We start from the raw sequence: 22,320 nt of genomic DNA on the forward strand, positions 1-22,320 counted from the left end.
AGAAGCTCAGTAAACAGTTATGGACTAACAAGCTCCTTTGGCATTTCTGTCAGATATGTTTTCTCTCTGCCCTCTCCTCTCACCTCTTCATATCCCACCCCTGCCAGCTGCTGCTCACCATCTAGGAAAGCCCTGCTTCTCTCTTCTTTGGCACTTTTCAGACATTCCACAGAGAATGCGATCCTCGGTGATGACTGTGATGATCACTGAAAGACACTTCTGCACTACTGGCCTTTCAGCTTTGGGCCGGAAAATTTTAAGGGCCTATTTTGAAGGTTGAGACTGCGTAGCTACCCAGTCTTGTGTTCTTCTAAACACCTTAACAAAACTGCCACATCCTTCTAGAAGCTCCCGTTTCTGCTTGGTCATGGTCAAGTTGCATGTTCATGTTGTCCAAAACGGTTCTGTCTTTGCTACAGATGCCTACAACCTGATGGAAGCACTGCAATTTGTCATCTAAATATGTAAGCTGATCAGTTTCAGAGGCTGAAGCTCCTTTGGTCTTTCCTGTTTGGACTCTTTGCAGTTTTATTCTTCAATGACTCATCTTAAACTGCATCTTAACTTGGAAGCCCCCTCATTTCTTTCAAGAGTAGATGGGAGCATAGATCTTTTTTTTCTTTTAAATAAGAAAAATTCCTCCAGCAATTTTTCTCCTTTTTCACATTATATGAAACTTACCACCCTCCTCCCCAGATAGTAAATGTAAAATCGCGATCGTGTAAGTGAGAAACTCAATCAATGGTGAAGACCTGGGACTGCTCATGAGCAGAGGGCTTGCTAGCAGGCTGGGCAAAGGCACTGGGCCCAGAAAGTGCACCTGAAGTCCTCCTGCCTGTTTTCCAATTTCCTTAAGCTCTCCCCTGCCCCGGGCAGCTGGGTCTACATCACTTGAAGAGAGGAGAAAACAGGAGTTTGGCAAAGTGAAACAGGACAAAACACAAGGGCACATCTTTAGACAGCTTCGCAAGAAAAGGTGACTACAGATGGGGGCTGGGGTGGGGACTTCCTATCTCCAAAGTATTCCAAAAATTTTACTGAATTTGGGGGAGGGAGGGTTATTTTGAAGATTTTATTCTGACAAACATCTAAAAATACTGTACTCTAAAATTCACTATCATTTCACATTAATACGATCATATTCAGAGTTATGCTTAAAATTGAAGATCTTACTCAGATACCCTACATTTTAAAAATTACCATCCTTTGGTAGAACTCAAACTCTTATAATCAGAGGCACTGCAGCATTTATTCAGCCCTGCTATGGTGAAAGAGCAAGTTACCTTTTCTTTGGAGGGCTGGCCAAAAATCTTGATCAATTTACTAGTGGATCTTCATCTGCTGTGATTGTAGAAGCTCTTTCTTCTTAATTTTGTTCAGATCTACAAAAAAAAAAAAAGAAAACAGGCAAAGCGATCAAACAATGGATAAAATGAATCAGAAATCTACAGTCTCATTAGTTGCCAGATGTCCCTAAATTATTATATGTGCTTTAAAATGTCAAAGTGTTAAAATTCGAGGCACTGTACCAGTTTTACAACAAACACAATTCAATTTTTTTTTTACAATGAATGTAATTGGCTATATTTATACAATAAACTAAGAACAAATGACTACTCAATATGTACATAGAGTCAGCCTCCTGGGGCTTAAAATCATTGTGTGTAATTTGCCACTAATGAGTTTTCACTTAATTTTTAAAATGGCTATTCAGGAAGCCTGCTCCTCTGAAACCTGTCAGAATCATAGATTTAAACACACACACTCAACACACTGAGTGAGAATATTATTTGGAGAACTCTCTCTGTCATTTATCATTCAGCAGTTTATAAAAGCAATTTATAATAGTACAGACAGGAAACAAAAGCTCAGTTAAACCATCTTTCTAAAAAGCACGCGCACACACACACACACACACACACACACACACAAAACCCACTCCCTTATCTATGTATTTTTATACTTGTGCATACATGCACATTTAAAGTAGAATGTGGGTGCTATTCAAATTAATTTGGGGGGAGCACTGAGGTCCAGAATCAAGGGACAGAGATTAACAAGCCAGAGTGAGAAATTAAGCTGGTGTCCAAGATTGACAGGCAGCAGGAGAGAAAGAACAGCAAATATGGGCAACGGCACAACTATGGCACAGCTGCCGTCCAAGTATAAAGCACAAGGTAGGCCGCTTTCATACGAAAAATTCACCAGCAATACTCTTCTCTTCCTATAATCCTTACTGGCTATTCATCAAGGTCAGGAGGCAGGGATACTGCTTTCCTCAACTCATATTTATTATCATACACTCGAAGATGGCAAGCCAAATATTTCTAAGGTTTCAGGTGCTAATAAAGCTTCTGCCAAACTCAGTGGCTGAAATTCTATGCCATGTTTGAACATTTATTCGTAATTACCTTTATTGGTTTTTAAGTTGCTCCTGGATCATATCCCTCCCCTCTCCCTTTTTAAACAGTTTGTTTTAGTCACTCACAAAATATTATTCAGCAATGTAATCATTCCTACAATCTTTATAAGCCAGCTGTTTCTCGGATTTCTAACTGCATCTCAGTCTCGTACCTTTTAAAAAATTTTCTCTGATTTCCATTTTAGTGTTTCTTTTCTGCCTTATTTCCAATAAAAAACACTATCCTGTTTAACATGTCTGTCCTGAGCCAAAATTCATTTCTTTGCATCCTAAACATTTTACAGCTATGCCAAATCACTCCAAGGGAACCTACAAATTCCCAGGATAGAAGCAGCTACTAAGATGTTATGTTACAGAGAGCCACCTCCCTGATGGTTATTCCTTCAAGGTAGGCTGGAGATGCGGACAGAATAACACTGGCATCATCTGTGCTTGACCTTACTTCTCCAGGTCAAGCTAGTTTTCAGTTTTTCATCAGGATACTTCAGCTATATCTCCAAGTATTCAAGGAAGTCATCAGATCTTGAGTGCTGTAAAATCTCCCCCAAGATAGTGTTTGCCTTTAAAAGAATTCACCATTTGCTTGCCTGAATACTGTAAAAATGCTTTAAGAGAAACCCTATTCTTGGAGAAAAATGGTAGTGGCAGCTACTAAAAATAAGAATTTAAAAATAGTAACTTTTCTCAGAATAGGGGTCAGAAATCTTTCTTCAATAGGAAAAAAGAAAAAAAAATTATCACATATTTGTATATGTTCTTTCATTTTTTCTTCACAATAACACTGTGTTCAAAAGAGCTGTTATTATGATCTCCATTTTACTAGTGAGGAAACAAACTGAGCGGTCATAATTTGCTCAAGATTACCCAGCAAATAAATGGTTTGAAACTAGAACCAGAACGGAGGCCTTTGGTGCTATTTAGTTCTCTGATTTTCAGTATACCAAACTGTCTAAACAGTCGCTTTATTTTCTTTTGCAAAGAGAAACAGAGATAATTTAAAAGGAAGACTGGAGAATATTTCCGAACAATAGAAACATAAAACTTGATAGCTTTTACTCATTCACCACCTACTATGTAACAAGCATTCAATAAATACAATTTTTAAAGATTTTTTAAAAGTGACAGCCCATTACAGGTGGGAGAGGAGATGAAACAAGAAGAAAAGACATAATTTGAATGTTCTCCGAAGTTCTGAGAGGCATAGATTTACTTTCTCTTTCTTTTGGTTGGGGGGTGGGGGTGGAGATTATAGATGATCCCTTTTGTCTAGAGTGGCTGCGGAGCCCATGGTGATTCTGTAAGCACCATATTACCCGATGCCAAGTCATGTTCGTACTGTGGGACTCCAAACTCCTCTCGTTTCGGCCAAAGCTGGGCACATGACCCAAACTGAGACATTCAATTCGTTCTCCTGAGAACTAGAGACTGGGATGAACAGGGTCTACCCTCGTTTATGCTGCAGGCTCCCCCGTGTGCTCTCAGTGTCTAGGAAAAGACCAGAGAGCAAAGACCGACGTGAGAAGATGCTGCTCAGAGTAAACCAGCCCCAGGAGGCTCCGGAGCCCCAGGGGACAAAAAAGGAACTGGCTTCTGCCCAAGGGGTTCCAGGGCTTTCTTGTCCCACATACAGTCTCCCAGCAGATCCAAGCACATCCCTCTGCAGGGTTTTAAGAATCCCCTGGACCTGCAGGGTAAATGGCCCCCTAACCTGAGCTTAAATTTTTGGAATTGATTTCTGATAACCTCAACAAAAATAATCTTGCAGAAAAGACAGTAATATTTTCATACTACTAAATCAATAAATGGGCAGATATCAGCAGAATTTGATATAAAAGAAGATCTTGTGGAATGCCCAAGGGTTCAGAAAAGTCTTCTCATTAACTTTAAATAGCAAAAAGCCCACACTGTTACATGGGCAGCATCTTATCAGTTTTAAAGAAAAGAACTCATTTTCTACGAGTAACATTTCTATGTCCTTTAAAGACTCTGAGAGCCTTGTTGCAATTTAAGGCATAATCTGGATCACTTCTTGTTATATAATTGAGTCTATCAAAATTAAGCAAAACTGCACTAACCTTGATAGACGAAAGGAAATACAGGCTACACTGAGTTGGTCCTGTTTTTAAGCATGACAGTATACACTTTCTTTTTATTTCTTCAACTTTCTTCACTTCCAGGCAAACTCTGGAGCTTTAGTGTAAGAATTACCCCAGGTGCTTGCAGAGAGGCTGTGAAAGAGAAGAGAAAGGGCTGCAAAGGCAGGCCCAACAAGAAGGACCACAAAGGTTCTGACTTGATTCTATCTTCTAAGCTGGAGGTGAGGGAAGGTCGACTCCTCTCTCTCCATGTCTCAGGAGAGGGCTACCCCAGCAGGTTTATTTATTCAGTGAAAATGTGTGGAGCATATGCCTTGTGCCCAGTGATGTGCCCCAAAAGCACAGGATCCAGGAGTGTATTCAGCTGAGCCACCTCCTAGGTTACACATTTTTCTCTCCATTCTTCAGTTCTCACTGCAAAGACCATGGGCCTAAAATAGTTCACTGTTTTGTCTGTTTGTTTAGTGATCTTACAGGAAAAGGGTGGGGAGGGATTTGTTGGTAATATTTAAAAAGTGGGGAAACCCACTTAAGATTCCATATTTCTACTTTCTCTTCCAAACGTGTGGCCACTAAGGCTAGCTCTCCTGCGTGGGGCTCATGCTTTCATGTGCTGCCTCTCATCACTGAGCATGTACCTCCCAAAGTACGCAGCTTGGCTACATCACTGATTTTCCTTCCAGGCTTGTCTCCTGTCAGAAGCCAAGCTTGTGACTCTGAGCTTTTGTTGCTTTCCTGTCTCCCAATTGAAAAACCATAAACCAAAATTTTTAAAGCTGGTTGTCAACTGTGGGCGTATTCTCCAAAAACATGATTTAAACGGGGTCCTTAGTTTACTCACTGTCCTCCTACCCAAGCTCATCGCTTTTACCCTGACCAGTTTTCTCCCTGGCAAAACAAATTTAAGAATGAAACTCTACACAGTTGACCATCTCATCCGCAGGTTCCTCATCCATGGATTCAACCATCGCTGATCTGATTGGACACTATGTTTATAATCTGCAGTTGAAACTGTGGATGCAGAACCAGTGGATACCATGGGACTGGATGGTCCACAGTGCAATCCTGGACCCAATCCACCACGGACACCGTCAAGTTTCTGTAACTCCTGAGCCACAGGGACTGCTCTAGGGTCACTCCAGTGAACACCAAAACAGCCTGAAAACAGAACTGGTAATGAAGGAGCTGAAGGCCCTTGCTAGGAAGGACACCAGCACCTCTGCCTAGGTTTCAAGGATACATCTTAGTGCCCTGTAGTCAGCCGTGGGCTTTCCTAACCCTCCATGAAACTCCTTACGTGGAGTCTTAACATTTTTAAAGGTGCCTCTGTTTTCTGACAGCTTCTATCTATACACCCACATTCAGCTCCCCTCTTCCCCAAAGGGTTCAACACAGTCATTCCTCACTCCCTTTGCCCTTTCAGGTCTCATGGCTCTTCCATCTCAAGTCCCAACTCTCCCAGACTTCTCTGAGATATACTGGATTCTCTATACTTTTAGCTCAGGGGTCAGCATGCCATTTTCCCATCAACTGTGACTACAGTACACTATTTTACCAGAACCCTAAGAGAGAACCAAAAGTGTAATAGAATTCCCAGTGCCCTGATTTGTCTGTGCAAAATCCTTGGTCAAGTCAGTGGGTTTACAGGTTGATTTACAGAAACACACAAAAACAGTAACAATAGTAGCAGCTGTCACGTACTAAGCACTTACTATGTGCCCAGTACTATTAACACATCGTTAACTTGCCTGGTGGCTCAGATGGTAAAGAATCTGCCTGTAATGCGGGAGGACCTGGGTTGAATCCCTGGGTTGGGAAGATTCCCCTGCGGAAGGAAATGGCTACCCATGCCAGTATTCTTGCCTGGAGAATTTCACGGACAGAGGAGCCTGGCGGGCAAAGACTCGGACACGAGTTACACTTTCACACTAACCCTCTATGTGTGTCATCTAACTTGATCCTCCCAGGTCTATGATGTTGGAACTTGTACTCTACTCCTTTAACAGAGAGAAAACTGAGGCTTGGGAGGAGAGGCCAATAAGGGGCAGACCTGAGGCAGGTGCATCCATGAGGTGACCTTGTATCATTCCTTCCCACCTCTATTCTTTCACACCTGCTCTTCCTGCCACCTTGAATTCCTTTCTTCCTACCTTTCAAGAAACTCACCTCCCTAAGGGGGTTTCTTAGAGGTGAGGTCTGCAACATTTCAATCTTGTTTCCCCAGGGCTGTTAATAAATGCCTGCTGAATAGAACTGGGTTAAATGGAACCACAGGCTCTGACAATTGCCCCTTCACTCAAAGTAACATGGACCTGGGAGGGATGTTCTTCCTTTGCTAAGAACCTGCCACCAGGCCTGAGCAAAAAGTAGCTCTCCTGACATGAACCTCACTGTTCCTGGACAAATTCACGATGGAGCTGAGGAAATTCTGGGAAGGAGGGAGGAGGGGTAAATTACAGCCCAATACTCCTGTTATCCTCTTCCTAGAGGAATAAAAAGTCTGTGAAGTCGAATGGAAGGGTGCAAGCCTGGGGGGACAGAGAGGGTTTCTCCTCTAATATTCTGCCAGGGGAACATTAATCTCCTATCACCAAAGTGGGGTTCCAGAATTCTAAACTTCATATAAATAAACTCAGTCAAGTCATTCTTTGCTACTCGAGGTGGTCCTTTAGGAAAGATAAACGAACGGCTAGCAACTATTTAGCTCTGGGGTCATACATATTAACATTATCAATAATAATAACTTTCATTGTCTACTATGGGCTAGACCCAGTGCTAAGCATTTGATAGGCCCAGTCTTCTTTGATTTTCACTGAAGTCCTATGAACAATATTAATAAGGAAGGAAATACGGGTCTAAAGTAGTTAGATGGCTTGTCCAAGGTCACTACAAAATGGCTTACAATAAAGACAGTGGCTAATGGGACAAAAGTGTAATCTTTATGAACAGTGCTTGCAGGCTTTTTAAGTTCTATCCTTCCTCTTGAAATAATGCTACCTAAAGGCAGGCTGAATAGTCTATTAGAAATTTCTCTTTAAAAGATCCAGAAAAAAAATCCCTCCTCTTCTATTAAGCCCCTCTAATTATTATCTATGATAGATTGCCAGTGCTCACCTATACTCACATTCTCCTCCTCCTGAGCACACAGTTAGACTAAATTTCCCAATACACCTTGTAGTAAGGTATAACCGTATGACTGAGTCCTAAAATGTGAACAGAAATGTTGGATGCCACTTCTAGGCTTGGCCCATAGAAACCTTCTTTTCTTAATCCTCAATCTCTCATACCCTCTGCTGGTCAAATGGAGATGGTTCCAAGCACCCAGAAGTGAGCAAAGCCACAAAATTTCACCCCTGAGTGACTGGGAAAAGTGAGAGCCTCCTTGCCAACACACACAGAGCTGTGACTTGAGTGAGAAATAAACATGGATTGTGTTAAACTACTGCGGTTTTGGGCAGTGACAGCAGTCAACCTACACTAATACAGTATTATTGTTGTCACTATATCATCAGCATTTTCCTTGCCAATGGCACAGCTATACTTTATTTAAAGTACACTAAGTAATGGGCTTTCTTGGTGGTTCAGATGGTAAAGAATATGCCTGCAATGCAGGAGACCCAGGTTTGATTCCCAGGTGGGGAAGATCACCTGGAGAAGGTAATGGCTACCCACTCTAGTACTCTGGCCTGGAGAATTCCATGGACAGAGGAGCCTGGCAGACTACAGTCCACGGGGTCGCAAAAAGTCAGATACAACTGAGCAATGACCACTTTCACACATTAAGTAATGGGCAATACATGCCTATTTTATTCATTTCTCACTATGACGTAGGTATTATATGCATGTTACAGGTAACAAAATCAAGGGTCAGAGATCAATAATCATGTCCCCTGAACAATTACAGCATTTACAATCTGAAAGATTAAGTAATTAATTATAGATTGCCTTATTATACACATTGTATTGATAGGTTAAGTAATTTTCACTCCTGTACTTGGTTGGTTTTTCTTGTACTTGTAACTTATTTTCCTCATCTGGATAGAAAACTGCTAAAAGGAAGGTTAGATCTTGCATCTCTAAATTCTTTATCACTTCATACTTTGTATAAATATTTAAGTTAATTAATAGATATATATTCTTTAAATTACCTCTCTATATAATGTGTGTAAAAGTGAAAAAGTCAAAATGTTAGTCATGTCTGATTCTTTGTGACCCATGGACTGTAGCTTGCCAGACTCCTCTATCCATGGAATTCTCCAGGCAAGAAGACTGGAGTGGATATATATTTTATATCCATAAAATATTTATATTTTATATTTATATATACGAAGTTATATATATATATATGAAGTTTTACATATATATGTATGTGTATATATATGTGTGTGTGTGTAAGTGTGTGTGTGTGTGTATGTATATATATATGTATTATATATATATATATAGTATTTCAGGCCACTGCCTCTTAAACGTACTTGACCGAGAAAACCGGCCACAGCCTCTTAAATGTACCTGACCGAAAAAACAGGCTTATATGCTCTGAAGAGTTACCTCGTATGTTGCTTATTTCAGACCCATCACACAATGAGTATCATGAATGCAGTTTTTCCATACTGTAATTCCATATGTGACTGTACATACATAGCACAGTGGCTGGCATACATTCAATGGTCAAGAAATGATTGTTTCCCTCTTCCATCCCAACAGCTACTTTAAGTAGGGTCATATGCTGCTTGAAGGAAAAAAGAAAAAAAGAAAAACGTCAGTAAATAGAAGCTGATTTTAATTACAAAGGATATTTTCCTATCTGGGAGGAAGACTGTCTAAAACGCCAGGAGCTATAGTCAAATGGAGACCAAATGCCAGTTACATGAGTATCCCATTTGTAAACATCTGTGCAGGAGCAGGACCTCTATGCAAGCAGAGGAGTAGGGCTCACTCCTTAACCAAAGGTGAGCTCAGAATGGTGCCCTGGGACCCTCCTTCTATCTGCTCAGTTACAGTTCTGTAAGTCCCCACGTGGGGTTCCCTAGAGCCATGGTATGGTTAGCTGTAGCCAAACACTAAGCTGTCCTCCTACAGCTCCCAGAGGTTTGTTGTTTTTTGTTTTTTTTTTTTTACATTTTGTTAGAAAACAACACATTGGCATCTGAGGAAGATTTCTTCCTTCTGAGGCTATTTGTTCCCACCTTCATTCACACACAGGAATCCATTTCCAAAGAATCTTATTAAAATTATGCAGACACTGACTTTCTTATGGTGACATCTCACATTAACCACATACAGTAAAATTCTGTACCACAATCTTTACATTAGGTAATTAATGTGAAGAGTTCAACTGTTGTTCATTTAAATATCCTGTTTCAAAAAGTCTCTCTTCTTTAAAGAGTTCTTTCAGGATCAAATGGAATATGGATGTGGGTCACTAACTTTATTTGGTACAAATCAAGTATATATTTGGGCTTCTTACTCTCGCTCAGTAATCAACTGTAATATTTACTTTGTCAATGAAATGGGATTTTCCTGGCGTAATTCTCCCTTTAACTTCACGGTATCGTCCTTAAGGGTAGGCAATAAGGTTAATGCTATAATCAGCTATTAGGTTGGCACATGTGACTTTAGCCGCTGTTCAAATATAGCAACACAGAGTATAGAACATCCAAGCTAGAAAAACACAGGTTTGAAAATTAGTGAATCAAACTCTGGATAACAAGTTGTTTTATTTTATTTTTTTCTATTTTTTTGGTCTGACTCTTTGTGACCCCATGAACTGTACAGTTCATGGAATTCTCCAGGCCAGAATACTGGAGTGGGTAGCCTTTCCCTTCTCCAGGGGATCTTCCCAACCCAGGGATAGAACCCAGGTCTCCCACATTGCAGGCGGATTCTTTACCAGTTGAGCCACAAGGGAAGCCCACAAGTTGTTTTAAAAATAAATATTTCTTTAAGATGTTTAACATGTATATTCTTTTTAAAATACTGACCGACAGAAAGAAAAACACCAATACAGTATATTAATGCATATATATGGAATTTAGAAAGATGGTAACGATGACCTTATATGCGAGACAGCAAAAGAGACACAGATATAAAGAACAGACTTTTGGACTCTGTGGGAGAAGGCAAGGATGGGATAATTTGAGAGAACAGCATTGAAACATGTATATTACCATATGTGAAATAGATCACTAGTCCAAGTTCAATGCATGAAACAGGGCACTCAAAGCCAGTGCACTGGGACAACCCTGAGGGATGGGATGGGGAGGGAGGTGGGAGGGGGGTTCATGATGGGGCACACATGTACACTCATGGCTGATTCATGTCAATGTATGGCAAAAACCGCTACAATACTGTAATTAGCCTCCAATTAAAATAATTAACTAAAAAAAAACCCATAAAAGTTATAAGCATAAAAAAAAACTGACCAAAAAAAAAAAAAAAAACCAGTCTCAAAAGATCACATATAAGTAACATTCCCAAAATGACAAAATTATAGAGTTGAAGAACAGATTAGTAGTTGCTAGGAGTTAGTGATTGTGAGGATAACAGGAATGACTGTGACTGTAAAGAAGCAGAACAGGGGAGATTTTTGCAGTGATGGGATAGTTTTATACCTTGATTTCTACAGTGGGTACATGTTTCTGCATGTGATAAACCAGCACACAACTATACCCATACTTTATATACCAATGTCAATTTCCTGGCTTTGCTACCATACTATAGTTAGATAAGATGTAATCAATGGGAGAAATTGGGTGGAGAGCAACAAGGACCTCTCTGTACTATCTTCACAGTTTCCTGTGAACCTTGGATTATTCCAAAATTACAAGTTACAACAAATAAACAAGAAAAACAGCTAGAGCTTCCTTGGTGGTTCAGCGATAAAGAATCCACCTGCCAATGCAGGGGACATGGGTTTGATCCCTGATCCAGGAAGATCCCCCATACTGCTAAGCCCGTGAGCCACAACTATAGAGTCTGTGCTCTATAGCCAGGAGCTGCAACTACCAAAGCCCAAAAGCCCTGGAGTCCGTGGTCTGCAACAAGAGAAGCCAGCCCAAGAAGAAGTCTGCACACTGCAGCAAAGAATAATCCCCGCTCATCCCAACTAAAGAAAAGTCCTCACAGAAATGAAGACCCAGCACAGTGAAAAAATAAATAAATAAACCTTGTTTAAAAAACAAAGTTAAATGTTGGAGTTAAATATATTTCATAGAGCAATTTATTCACCTTAAAAGATTACATAATGCCCAAGCCTATGAAAATATATTTCATCATTTAATTTTCCATTCTGCATACAAATGAACTACCAATTATCTTGACAAAACCTAGGAGAGAGTGACAATGGAGTAGGTTTTAGAATTGGTGTTGCTGTCAGGATGCTTACTGTTCAGGTCAATGTCAGTAACATGAACCACGCTGAGAGCCAACATCCAGGTATCTTACAAAGGGCAGGTAGTATACAATATATAAAAAATAAGGACATGTATTTAAAGACTTATTTTAAAATCTGTAAGATTCTGCCACAAACAACAACAACAAAATAAAAACAGAGAGACAGCCAGCAAATAGAATACTTCAAGTATAACTTAACCTATTTTGTGATTTCTGTATGCTAATCAAGATCCTATTGAGTGTATGATTATATGTAATTTGCACAATGCATTCTTAGACATATGTGATTACCAAATATGAGATTTATTTTTTATGTACACAAGGCAATCATTTCTACAATTCAAACATCTCTCTGGCTAAATTAATATAAATTGCCGTGATATGCCAATAATAAATAAGAGACAAAAAGAATTCCAGAAGGTGGGAGATCCAAGTTAAACGAAGCCACTGTCAGTTATTTTCACTAGGCTTTAGACAGGGATCTTTTTATCACTGATTAAAATGTAACATTCTGGGACTACATCAAAAACACGACTCCCTGATTCCCTGTATCTCACACCTAAGCTGGCTCAACACTGGTTCATCATGACTCGGAATCTAAAGAGAGGTTGGCAGCACTTCATAAATACCTTCCTGTTCGCTCCTTCCTACAGTGATGCAATTTGACCTACATTTCCAGTGCCCATTGAAACTTCGTAGGAGGGGGAAGAGGAGAGTTTTTCATTTCTCCTACCCTCTGATTAACTAGGACAGCAAATGCCACTCAAGGGACTGCTACTGGGCAGAAGCAAAGGGGGAAAAAGTCATGTCGGTAGGAAATTCCACAAGAGAACATTTAGAAATATTTCATTCTCTGATTCTGCAAACAAACTGTCATGGCTTCACAAGACAACAGCAAGGAAGTTGCTCCACTTTCCACTCTTATCAGCCTAGGACACTATAGGCTGTTTCATTTACTTCAGGGTCCCAGCATGATGAAAATTAAACTTGAACCATAGATTCATCTTTGCAACAGTCTTTTTTTTAAAAAGAAACTATTAATTTTAGAGTGATTTTAAGTTTACAGAGAAGTTGTAAAGACTAAACAGAAAATCCCTATATACCCCCACAGCCCGTTTCCCCATCGTTCATCTCTTACCGTCACATTTGTCACAACGAATGAATCAATATTGACACATCATTATTAACTGAAGTCCATATTTCATTCAGATTTCCTTAGTTCTTGCCTAATGCTCTTTACCTGCTCCAGAATCCCATCCATATCACATCACATTTAGTTGTCCTGTTTTCTGCACTCCTCTAGACTGTGACAGTTTCTCAGACTTTCCTTTTCTGATAACCTTGACAAAAGTTTTGAGGAGTATCGGTGAAGAATTTTGGAGAAAGAGTTGAATTGCTTGTCCAAAGTTTTTCTCATGATTATGAGATTATTGAATTGGGGGAGGCAGACCACAGAGCTGAAGTACAACCCTCATTACTTCACATCAAGTGTACATTTGTCACTGGTTGTGTTCACTTGCTCATTTGGCAGACGTAGTATCTGTCAGGTTTCTCTACTGTAAAGGTTCTCCCCCCCTTTTCCATACTGTATTCTGGGGAAGGAAGTCACTGTGCAAAGCCCACATTTAAGGAATGGGCAGTTATGTTTCACTTCCTTTCTGGAGATTTTTAACAAAAATTGTTTGGAACTCTTCCACATCGAAAATTTAGTCTCTTTTATTTGCTTATTATTCATCATTTATTTATATCAGTATGGACTTAGGGGTGTTTTATATTATTATTTTGCTATATAATTATACTATTATTTTGCTATGTTACTTATTATTTACTTATTTCACTAGAATATATTATATGTATATTGTATATCTTATTTATCTTTACTTTATATCTTGGGTTATAATTTAAAACTATTATTTAGTTCAGTCATCCCAGCTGTGGCCACCGGGAGCCCTTCTAGGTTCCTGTGCTCCTTTGACACACCCCATCAATGTGTGTTATACATTTGTGTGGGCTTTTTGTTTATTACTCCTTGCCTCCTGGCATTAAAATATGCTCCAGGCTCATCTTGCTTATTACCTTCCCCAGCTGTAGAATTAAGTTATGTCTGGTTCCTCTTATTGGAAAATGGTATTAGAAATCAAGATCTGGGAATTGGGGCTTATCAAAGTCTGTTCAAGTTTGATGCTTTTAAATTTCTACATGAACTACTTGTATAGTAAATCAACACAATTATCTCATTAAATATTAATACCTCCATTTTGTGGCATAACATGCTAAATCATGAAGGGGATGCTTAGTAATCAAACTGCCATCTGACTGGCCAAACTTTCAGATTTGATATGACAATAAATGATTTATTATAATGAAGTTCCTGGAGGGTGGGAGAGGTGGAGAAAGAAAGAGAATAGAGTTGTTTGTTTTCCATGGTTGGGGGCAGGGAACAAAAATCTAGAATTAAATGTGGCATGCTTGCTGTTCTATGCAAGGTCTCCTCCTTTTCGCCCTCATTACCATTAAATGCTACTTCCTTTGTGTCAGCTCTTAATTACCTGAGTTAAAGGAAAACACAAATATCAGATCTAGCTATGAAATACATCGATGATGACCTATGACAGCAGCTACACCTTCCTATTTATGGTCTGAATACTTTAATGTTACACTTAGTTTATCTTTGTTGAGACTAATCAGTGGAACACAAGGACAGACCCAGGAACTCTGTAGTGGGGGCGCCTAGTGGGAAGCAAACAGATTTCCATTGAAAACTGAACCATGCAAACTGGAGTTAATCCCATGCAACACACACAGGAAAATTCTTCACCTCTGACTCCAACCATCAGTCTGTGTAAATAGACTAGGTGAATAAAATCTCTGGTGACCTCACCCCCCCCCTTTTTTTAAATAGAAAATAGATTGGTACCAGGACCTAATACTGATTTTTCTCTGTCATCATTTTCTAACTCTATCTGATTAAGATTTATATTCAGCAAACATTTCTTGAGCCTCTTCTGTGCACTACACAGCACACTATGCCTAGTGCTTCCAATTAATCCAATGGATTAAAAAAAAAAATTAAGAGCTCTGTTCCCACTATTCCCTCTCAGCTGAGCTGCTGAAGCTGTTGAAAAATAAGTCAGGTCTTAACAATACTGAAGGCGCAAAATGGTTTGGAGAGCACATGGCTTAGCATCTACTTCTGCAGTTGTCTGATAACATCTTAGAAAAGATCATAACTTCCCATCTGTAAAACAGATATAACCAAACCTACTTCTCAGGGAGAATGCATGGGAAGCACAGCCCAAGATCACACAATGGATTCTGTAAGATCTGGCTCGTGTTCATGCTTCACATTTCATCATACTCACATCTAAGAAACACAGTAGGACTGCCCAACTGAAGGGTTCCATTACCTTTTTTCATTGCCAATTTTACTATCTTTGTAACCCTAAAATCGTGATCTTAAAAAAAAAGTCAATTCCCTATGCCACAGTTAACCGGTCTTTGATAAATAAACAATGCCCATTCATTCAAGAGGCATGGACCAGAATGACAGGAAATATTAATAACAATAACAGCTAACATTGCCTGAAAGCTTATTTTGTGCCAGATACTATGTAGATGTAGCACAACAGGCCTATGGAATAGTTATTTTAACTGTCCCTAATTCCAAAAAGTCAGATACCACTTAGCAACAGAACAACCATTTCCAAATGAGAAACTGAGGCTAGAGAGGTGAAGGAACTCGTGTATGGGTGCCATGTATCTGGGCTAGACAACCTACTTTCACAAAAAAAAAAAAAAACAACAACAACAAACAACAACAGTATGATATCAAACAACTGAACATAAACTTCTGTGCCTTACCCTTTTCAAACACTGTTGCACTGGGTGCTACAGTGGAATGAAAGAATCAGCTAAAATGTATCTTTGCTACAGAGATCCAAAGTAAGAGGGCTTCGGACACTTCTGCTCTCAAAAAGACTCCAAACTGAGACTTCCTGCTTCCAAAATGTGGTCAATAAGGAAAACCCAATGAAGTCTCCCTACAGCATTTTACAGAAAGTAGCCGCTCCCCAGCCCAGCTCACAAGGCTCTTCACTCTTTGGCCCCAGAGATGGCCTCAGAGCATTCACACATTCAGGCCTGCTTCTGTATCCAGCTAGCTTCTTCAGGGCTTAGTTCAGAAGTCACTACCTCTTCATCCAAATGGAGTTAATCCCACCACTGATTCCCTAAACTGGTGTAAAAGCACTCCAGCTGGCTTCCTCATTGATGTCAGCATCCCAGCTACTTAGTATCCAGGGCTCCTTCCTCCTGGAATTACTCCTAGGACAACCACAGAGGTGGAGATGAGCAGTTTTAGGAATCAGACCAGGATTTAAATCCAGTTTTCTACTTACAAACTGTGTGACCTCAAGCAAGTCAGTTCACCTCTCCCGATTCAGGATTAATGGAGGAGATGAGAGCAGTAAAGCGCAGCGCCTAGCACAGACAAAGTGCCACCATCACCGTTGTTCCCACGCTACAGATCAGTAATTGAGGCTCCAAGTCACAGAGGTCTTCACCAAAGGTCACAGAGCTGGTGAATGGTAGGGGGCAGGCTTGAAACCAGTTCTTTTTCCTTCCAACTCTGCTGAGCATCAATTTCAAGCACCATGCTTGGCGATAAGGGCATTAACTGTGAAACAGACGGACAGGTACCTGCTCTCTTGATGCTTACCTTCTGGTAGGGAAGACAGCCACGGAAGCTTTACACAAGTAAGTGGAAAGGTGCTCGAAGGAGAAGAGCAGGGGGCCTGAATACATATGGGTTTGACCCCAAGTCACAAGATCCCTGGAATTTGTCTGGAAGGTCAGAGAAAGGTTCCATGAAATGAAGAGGTGGCGAGAGAAAAGATTTTGAGGAAGCATATTCGAGGAACTAAGATGCCAGAGCACAAGCAAAGGCTGGCGAGGTAGGCGGGGGCGAGATCAGAGGACCACAGCAGGACATGGTAAGGATACTGGATGTCATCCATCAATGAAGCAATGGGAAGGCACCAAAAGATTGGGTGCCTGTAATGAAACAGTAGTAAAATGCTTATTCTAACCCCAGCTCCCAGATGTCAGGGTCATTTGGTATCCTTTTATGGTCTGTACTTCTAGGTCACAGCAAGTATACTTCTTATAAATATTTGTGAGTCATATGAGAGAATTTTTGGTAAAGACAAACCATTTCTCCCTCTAATTCCCAGCTGATGCTTCTATTAAAGTTCTTATCACTGATTATCATAAATGCGTGTGTATCTCTTTTCATTGTCTGGCCATAAGTTTCTGGAAAGCAGAGTAAATATTTATTTTTCTATCTCTCAAAGCCAAATGATCAACAGTTATGGACTGAAACAGATCCTCTTTTAACGGCCAAAAATTTCCTCTTGCATTTCTCGATTGCCTGAGTAAGAATCTTCATCCTACGTTAGTGAAATAGACCTGAAGAGATAATTGTCAGGACTTAAAAAAAGAAAAAAAAAGTTCTGCTTTCCTTTTGAAGCATAATTTTAATATCAAAAATCCATTTTGTTACTGTGTGATTAAAAGTACAATTCTTATATTTTAGGATAAATCACTTGTACAGTTCACATGCATTTAAAAAAAAAAAAAAAACTTAGTTTAATTTTAACCAAGAACAAAATGCCCCAACAGAAGGTCTTTCAGTGATTTGCCAATTCTTCTGAAAATTCTTCAGATTCTCTCTCTGAATATTTAATTACTCTAATAAGGGTAGGGTAACTGTTTAGGCTATTTATATTAAAAAACAGAACTGAGTCATAATCAATAGTCTATATACTTGAGGGTTTATTTGGGGATTTCAGGGGATGAGGATGATATGATAAAATGATGAAACTGGGATTATGAATATGCTACTAGGGTGTGCTAGTAATTTTCTCTTTGATCCTCTTTCCATCCTCAGACAAATTTTCCACCATTCTGACCCTGCTCTGTGCCCCAAAGGCTGACCTCTATGGGTAGCATCACTGGGTTCATGCAGGCAGGCTTCCAGGTGGGTTTGGCCAATAGTAGGCACTGGAAGGAGATCAAAGAAGGAGGAAAGAATGTGGGGGAGGGGAGTATTGCTTCTCTCTTCCCTCCCTAGTCTGGGATGCATTTTCTGGCAGTGACTGAATCCCTCCGGGACTATAGCCCCTGTCAGACAGCCCCTCCTCCTCTTTGGCTCCAGCTCCCTCACTGGACTCCAGGAATGAATGCTATGTCTTCTCTTTGCTCCTCTGGACCTAGCAGTGATAACTGCTTCCCATTGCTGTTATCATTTCTGTGTGATGGGAACCTCTTGTCACCCTTAACTCTTTCCGCTCTCTGAAAATAAGCCCTTCGTAACCATTAGAATTGGACAACTTTCTGCCAGAACTAAGAATTCAAACCACAGAATCGTAAAACCAGCAATTTCCCTCCTCTGCATGTGAGCAGTTATCACAAAGGTTACTCATTTTCCAGAGCAATTCCTTCACACCAGGCACTATCTGTAAGCTCTTATGTTTCTTAGGCAGAGATGACACCTTTTAAACTGGTCAGTGCAGAAGAACACGGGAGGGTGCTCTTGGAAAACAGCTGGGCTGACTGGAGGGGTGACACTTTACCATTCTCTAGGTAGGACCGTGCTGCATGTCAAAAATAAAATGTTTACAAAGAGATGCTGCTTCCTCCTATTTCTCCCTGGGTTTCCTCTCCATGAGGGTGTGGAATCAAAGTCAGCACTGCATTTTCACGCCAAATACCTAGAAGTTGTATCACTGCCGGGGGAAGCTGACCTGTGTGTCACTTCACTTTGCTAGTTTCTCAGACCGAAGGATCTGCTTTACCACTCGCCAAGGCACACAGAAAGCCAACCACCTTGTAATACTAGCCACCTGCCTGTGACCTTTCCTTCTTTCTTTCATAGGATAAATCTTTCTTCTGCACTAGGCAAAAGACGAGCAGGATGAGAACATTCTGCTTTGCTCAGCCTTGCCTGTCTCTTTAACAGATCTGACCAGATTAGCACTTTTCTTTTCCAATGGAGAGGACAGGCACAGGCTCATACCATAATCTGCTCTGAGCTCCTTCGGATTTTTCTTTTACCAAGGCGACTGGATTTGAGGTTAGATGTTAATTGAAATCACCTGAGAGCCTCTAAACACACCACCTTGCTTTCACTTGGCATGAGTACCCTGGAAGTTATTGTATTTCTAAACATTGGGGCGTTCTTTTGATCAATCAAGAGTTGATTTCAAGAATCCTTCTAAGAGGTTGATAAGAACCCATGGGCTTATGTCAACAAGCCACTTCAACAGACTCCAAACATCTCCCTCTGCAACCAGCAGGCATTCAGAGCTGGTGGCAAGAATTACTAAGATAAAGACAGGGAGATACACTACAGACTGTGGAAAAGATGCTCTGGTACCCCTCAAGACAGGCTGGCCAAAGAGCAAGATAGTTCTCATGGCCCATTCCAGTGGGGAAGCCCCTCTCTTCAGCCTGAGAGTAACACTGAAATGCAGTGAGATGAAAAAAACTTGCTTCTCACCACATATATCCATTGCTAATATTTGTTACTCTTAGGTGTTCATGTCAGAGAACATTTTATTGGAAAACTCTCTACGCAGCTGTGTGGCTACACATCAAATGTTAACAGTGGTATCTCTAGATAGCAGAAATGTGAGTAACTTCTATGTCCTTCCATGTATTTGAGAAATTTCCCAAATTTCTACAAACACCTATGATTCCTGCAATCTTGAAAAAAATTATTAAATGAAAACCCTGTATGGATTCTGGAACTTTAGTTTTCCATAAGAATCAAGTTTATGTAATTCTTGAAACTCAAAATCCAAATGATGTTTCTGGGCTTTTGTGTATTTTAAGATTTTCAACAGTACAATCATTTTATGAACCATGTTTTTAAATGAAGAACTGGTTCACAACGTAAACACCAGCATGTGAAATTGGGTTTAACATGCAAATTTTTTGGGGGGACACATAACAACTTGAGATAATTTAGATTTTTCAAGTTCAAAATTCACTATTTTCATACTCCGTGGTGCTCCTAATACAGATGAAAAATGGAACTGTTTCTTTTTGTAAGAATACCATACAGACGATATCATATGCAATGATATGGCTAAGAGACTACAGATAAAAAACAGACTGGTGTTTCTTCCACCACAAATGCTAGCCAATAAAAACTTTCCAGTCTACAGCTGATTAATACTTGACACCAGATCTCTGGAAAAGAAAGCTAATCATTGCTGGCAGTTAGCTAAAGCAACAGACACACTCAGAAACCTGCCTACTACTGCATCATGACCGCTGTTCACTGTGACAACTGATTTTTCAACTCAGTGCCACTTACAGTTGTAAACAGAAACCTAGAGTATGTACTAGCTTTTCGGGGCGCTACCTTTCTCATAATCTACAATGGCTAAACGTGTTATTCAGTGTTTTGTAGGGTTGAAATAAATTAACAAGGAATCTTGGAAACCATAAACATCTTTACTAGCTTCAGGAAGCTAGTAAATTTGAACAAGTGATTCCTTTTAAACTGTCCTGATGTTATGGTAAATGGTCTCTTTTCTAACTTCGATTTCCAAGTGATTTATAGTTATAACTACCAGGATAATAATAGTCAACAGGATGAGGAGTGGAGGGAGAAGAGAATAGAGTTTTAAATATCTCCTCTTAGAGCAACTAAGAGTAGCTAAGAGGGGATATTTAATCTCCTTTTGTGTTCAGTATATTAAAACTTTTTTTTTAAAGTGAATAAAATACAAAGAAATGAAAAATAATACATTTTTTCCAATGCATTACTCTGCTAGCAGTCTTTACGATTAAGTTCAAGGATTCTAAAGGTTCAAAATGTCTGCAAAAATGAAACCATGAGACAAATTACATTTTTGACTAGTGTTAACAGAGTATGTTTAGAAGTTATAGAAATCAGTGCCTGAAACAAATTGGAAAAAGAGAGACAATTTAAAAACTAGTGTTAAATGCTAAAATGAGATTTTAAAGCCACAGAAAGTCTTGTGATTTCTCAGTTTACAAGGTCCGGCCAAACAAAACCGTATTGCCATTATGATCATGTTGATGGTTCAGATGACAATGAAACTTTAATACTGAGGGGAAAAGGGCCTAACATACAGCCCAACTGTAAACAAAACACAGTCTGGAGACCTTAATTTAATGAAAGGGTCAAGGGCTCCTCTCACAATTTCATGTAGTGATGGACCTGAACAGCAGAAAACAAAGCAGATCATTTAAAAGAAGAGTCCAGGGGTTGGGAGGAGGACAAGTGACTACACCAAAGGTGGTAATTACACCCTGAGGAAGTAAAAAAGGCCAGACTGAAGGGCTCCAAGAGCTACTTCAAAACCAGCTAATCATGGGAAGAAGAGGTGGGGTAAATCGGCTCCTCGACTGGTTATCTATGGGGAAATAAAAAGATACTGGGACTCCAAAGCAAAAGTAAACAAAAGCAGCTACAAAGGAGCAAGGTGACTATTAGGTACCTCCATCACACACCAGTGTCCCCACAGTAAAACAAAGGGTACTCATAGGTTCACCATCTCCAGGTCAGCCTGGAACCTTGGAAAACCAGAAAAAGGGCTTCTGTAGTTGGTAAACCACCATTCTAGCACTACCCTCCACAAAGGCACAGGTAGTCAAAGCACACAGGGGTCCTCTTGGCAAAACTGTCATACACAGCAGGGGTAACTGCTTACCTTTGCTAAACCATATCCTCATAAAAAAATCGGGGGACATATGCTCTTCTCTGCCTTCAAAATATTACAGTATAAAACAGAAAAATATGTGAAAATGCTCTGAATAAAATCACCTTGTATTGCACACTTTACTGATTGAAGCATGGTTTAACTCATATTCTAAAGGATATATAACTGTAGGGTGAGCCTTCAACTTATCTGGAAGGTCTAAAATGTTTAAGGTATTTGCAAGGATGCAGTGAAAGCAGCTGGACACTTCAAGAAGAGAAACAAACACAGGACAGTGTGAAACATTTAGTGCAGAGGCGAATAACAGTATGCATCTCACTGTGTCCTAAAGGGATTGCTATGCGCTGGGTAAAAATGTTCTTAACAGGGACTCTGTTACCAAAAAACGGTTTAGTGACAGTCCATGTGCTTTCCTTCTAAAACACAAGCGAAATGCATGTTTCACAAAAGACCACCACATAAGAAATGGATAGATACATTTACTACCGCACTTATAGAGAGAGGTAAGTGCTGAGTAGCTGAAGTAGAAGTTGGTGGTGTGAAGCCACAAGACTGGGTCTCAAACTGAGGTTTAAGAGGCATATGGGGTTGGGAGGAAGAGAAGCGTTGCACATATTAAATGTGATAGATAATGCACAAAGTAACCCACAGA

At 40.0% G+C, this 22,320-nt stretch overlaps 1 protein-coding gene across 1 annotated transcript in view; it reads right to left on the minus strand.

The window, feature by feature from the left end:
* The window catches only part of ATXN7 (ataxin 7), a 139,499-nt gene extending 130,252 nt beyond the window's left edge, over positions 1-9,247 (minus strand). The window contains exons 1-2 of the mRNA XM_081524523.1: positions 9,070-9,247; positions 1,284-1,382 (exon numbers count right to left, since the gene is read on the minus strand). The gene's annotated coding sequence lies outside the window, so the exon portion shown is untranslated. The remainder of the gene's footprint in view (positions 1-1,283; positions 1,383-9,069) is intronic.
* Positions 9,248-22,320: the final 13,073 nt, after the last annotated feature.

The sequence above is a fragment of the Giraffa tippelskirchi genome, chromosome 9, assembly GCF_054371585.1.
Source record: "Giraffa tippelskirchi isolate mGirTip1 chromosome 9, T2T-mGirTip1v1.2.pri, whole genome shotgun sequence".
NCBI classification, from domain to species: domain Eukaryota; kingdom Metazoa; phylum Chordata; class Mammalia; order Artiodactyla; family Giraffidae; genus Giraffa; species Giraffa tippelskirchi.